Source organism: Mchenga conophoros, linkage group LG1 (assembly GCF_057382185.1).
Source record: "Mchenga conophoros isolate Kocher_MC1m ecotype Shallow Benthic linkage group LG1, M_conophoros_male_GT1.1, whole genome shotgun sequence".
Lineage (NCBI taxonomy): Eukaryota > Metazoa > Chordata > Actinopteri > Cichliformes > Cichlidae > Mchenga > Mchenga conophoros.
The window spans coordinates 3,861,590-3,866,099 of record NC_140526.1 but is presented as its reverse complement, the minus strand read 5'-3'; positions in this window follow the sequence as shown (position 1 = coordinate 3,866,099).

Below are 4,510 nucleotides of genomic sequence, written 5' to 3'. Positions count from 1 at the left end.
AGACGGCCAAGGGTGGTGCTCTACGAGGGATGCAGATTTAATAAATGATGATTGGAGGTAAATCTACTTTAAACCTTGCCTAACTCAGTGCAGACAGGATAAAGTTCTGTCTTTTATTCTTTCATAAAACTGAAGTACCACTCCAACATATTTGGATGTGCAGCTCCACCTCAGCACTTTCACTGCTGTGAAATTTTAAATGAGAGTGAGTTGGGTCAGATTCCCCACTGCTGTTTGCATTGATAGCATTAATGAGAGGTAAAGGCTCCATCTGCAGGTTGACTTGAACATGACAAATTTATTCATGACAAGAACATATCAGTTGCTCCAATTAATCATTTTTCTGCAGCATAAAGCAGGATCAGGTGACCCTGCAAAAGGCTCAGGCTGCAGGAGGACTTCCCCTGATGCACTGAGAACTTCTCCTCCATGTGCCTTAAGTGCTGCTTTCTCCCATACTATTTGCCTATACGCTGTTTTTCTTCTCTGTCCTCTCACGCCCCAACCATTTGCGGCAGTTCGCGCAAGCATCGTTCTGCAGAAGGTCTCTTCCTGTTTTAAGGGTGTTCTTCCTTCACACAGTCAACAAGTGCTTAACAAATTAGGACTAAAAATAAAACATTAAAACATATTTAATAAAACTTCTATAAAATAGAGTGGCTGTCACGGGTTGCCGGGGCAAGCCGTGTGGGAGTTATTTAGGACCAAAATGCGGCAGCTCTAGTGCAAGTGAGTTTATTAAACAGAAGTAGATACAAACAGAAATGGCAAAGGTGAGTATGGAACTACGAAAACCTAAACTAGGCAAAACTAACAAAACCAACCAGAAACGAAGATGCAGGGAGGCACAGGAAACCGGACGGCGAGAAGCAGACGAACGAGGACGAGGTAACACACACTATAAATACACACACCAGGAATCAAGGGATGGGAAACAGGAGGGGAACACACCTGGAAGACATCACAGCTGACGAGGCAGGGGGAACGTAAACAGAACACACTGACATAAGACAGAGCCCTTCAGAGTAAAACAGGAAACACATACGCGTAATGACACAGACTCAGAGACGCGGACTAAACACAGAGACCTAATACACTAAGGAGATACACAAGCAGGGAAGACACCAAACAGAGGAAACACAACTAAACCCTAGGAAACCCAAAACAACAGTCATAATACAAAACTATCAAAAGTAAAAGCACAAAACCAAAAACACTGGGTCACCGACCCAGGACCATGACAGTGGCAGCAGAATAAAAAATAGTCTTTGCTGAATCTTTGTTACGGAAACATCGGCATGGAGTTTGGGGTGCGATTCATCCCGTGTGAAGCGATGTTGAATTTCAGTGGAAGGGAAAAACAAGGATCTGCATTTTGTCCCAAGTGGTATGACATCAGTGACTCTGCACTGAATCTTGATTATGATTATGAGTCACTTTGGCAAAACCATCTTGGTGTTTTGCAACTAAATGTCATGGATGAAGCGTGCAAAAAGCAAAGGGACCAAAGTAGCCACGCCTTAAACCATCCCCTGCTTTATCATCTATTTCACTCTAACTGGAAAAATAATTTACAAAGTGAACTTTAACGTTTTGTTCAGTAAGACCCAAAACTGGTGACTGAGATCACAAATGTCTGAGGAAAATGTTTATTGAGGTCATAAGTCAAGTAAAAAGTTCTGTCATTTTTTCATACACTTCTATGCAATCAGACTTCTTTTGAGGATTTTCCTCCAGCTGATCATTAATAAGAAAATTTAAGGCTTTACTTTTCATAACTAAAGCTGCTTCCACCTTGCATACACAGTCTATCATTCAAATCACTTTTTATTTGACGACTGAATTTAATTTGAAAAAAATGTTATTGAATGCTTGACCATAACCTGGAGTCGCTCTGGGCTATAATCCAGCAACACACACATAAATAAAACCTGATTCAGTAAAAGGTTTTACATGATTTATATTACAGAGATTCAGGATTAATGTTACACTCTCACACCGGATTATTGATGAGGGTGTTTCTCTCTTATCATATATATTAGCATCTTCTATCAGAGGCGTCATTAGAAGTGATTTTGCTGGTATTATGCTTCAGATACACAGTGCATGGCGTATCCATGGAGGTTCAGCTATGGACACAAAATACTCCGTGACAGCTAGTTTGCTCTGTGTGATTTTATTATTTGTCATTTAATGTTTTTAGGCTTTTATTCTAAATAAATTGTCAATCTGGATCTTTGGTTGTCATCTGATTGAAAAGGTCCTCTGTCTTTTACAAATATGGTCAGATTGTCCAGAAACACCGCAGACCACGGCCTCTCTGTGTGAGGATCTAAACGTATTCTACGCTAGATTCGACACAGCGAACACCATGAGACCGGACAGTGTGCGCACCGCGGATGACGTCAGTGCGCACACTGTGTCTGAGGAGGATGTGCGGAGGTGCTTCAGGAAGGTGAACGCACGCAAAGCTACTGGTCCGGACGGGATTCCCGGCCTCGTCCTCAAGTCATGCGCGGCTCAGCTGGCTGGAGTGTTCACGCACATCTTCAACCTTTCCCTCTCTCTGTCTGTAGTCCCAGCCTGCTTCAAAATGGCCACCATCGTCCCTGTACCCAAATCCTCCACCATCTCCTCATTGAACGACTGGCGACCTGTAGCCCTGACCCCCATCGTAAGCAAATGCTTCGAGAAGCTGCTCAGGGACTTCATCTGCTCTGCACTACCCGACTCACTGGACCCTCTACAGTTCGCATACCGCCACAACAGGTCCACTGATGATGCCATAGCCCTGACACTACATACTGCCCTGTCACACCTGGAGAAGAGAGACACGTATGTGAGGATGCTGTTTGTAGATTACAGCTCAGCATTCAATACCATCGTTCCCTCGAAGCTGGACAGGAAACTGCAGGATCTAGGACTGAGCAGCTCCCTCTGCAGCTGGATCCTTAGCTTCCTGTCTGACAGACGCCAGGTGGTCAGACTGGGCAGCATCACCTCATCCCCCGTCACACTGAACACTGGTGCTCCACAGGGGTGTGTACTGAGCCCTCTCCTGTACTCACTCTACACCTACGACTGCACAGCCACTAACAGCTCCAACATCATTGTGAAGTTTGCGGACGACACTACAGTGGTGGGTCTTATCACCAACGGTGATGAGACAGCTTACAGGGAGGAGGTCAGCGCCCTGACCCACTGGTGTCAAGACAACCATCTCACCCTCAACGTCGCAAAGACAAAGGAGTTGATAGTGGACTTCCGGAGGTGCAGAGAAGTACACACCCCCATCACCATCAACGGCGCTGCTGTGGAGAGAGTGAGCAGCTTCCGGTTACTTGGAGTACATCTGGCTGAGGATCTTACGTGGTCAGTACACACAAACAAAACAGTGAAGAAGGCGCAGCAGCGCCTCTTCTTTCTCAGGAGACTGAAAAGATTCGGCATGAGCCCCCGCATCCTCAGGACCTTCTATCACTGTGCCATTGAGAGCATCCTCACTGGATGCATCACCACCTGGTATGGCAACAGCACCGCCTACAACTGCAAAGCTCTCCAGCGAGTAGTGCGGTGTTCTGAACGGATAATTGGAGGTGAGCTTCCCTCCCTCCAGGACATCTACAGGAAGTGAGCCTGAGGAAAGCGGGGAGGATCATCAAGGACTCCAGTCACCCCAGCCATAAACTGTTCAGACTGCTTCCATCAGGAAGGAGGTTCTGCAGCATCCGGTCCCGAACCAGCAGACTGAGAGACAGCTTCTTCCACCAGGCCATCAGACTGCTGAACACTTCATAGACACCTCAGTTCACTACTGGAACTTCAACATTATGCACTCCATACTGTACAGTAACGCCACTGTTTTGCACATGTCTCACTCTGTATATTTTATTTTATTTATTGTTTACTCTATTTAATTTGTAAAATATGTGCACACACACACACACACACACACACACACACACACACACACACACACACACACACACACACACACACACACGTAGAAAAATATTTAGTATACACATCCAGAAATGCATATACTATTATATATTGTACATATATTTATTAGTTTCAGATGTAGCCATTCTTGTATTTTGCTTGTTTACATTATTGTATTTTGCACAACTCTGTTGCTTGTGAAGCTCGCACACAAGAATTTCACTCACATGTGCTGTACCAATGTACCTGCACATGTGATGTGACAATAAAAGTGATTTGATTTGATTTGAAACCTGAAGGGCTTATTTGTATATTATAAACTACAAATACGTGAAATGTATTTGTATTCTAGCCCCAGCATCATGCAGACAAGGAAGCCTTAGGATTTTCAAAACCTGTTCCCAAACAAGTTTGGACGGCTTGTAAAATGTAAATAAAAGAATGCAAAAGCTGAACTCTTGCAGCAAAAATCTTTATTCCTCATCCCCCTGACTGTCTTCTCTCATTACTTTAAATAAAACTGACCTGCAAATGCCTTTTGGGACAAAAAAAACAAGAAACAAGAAAA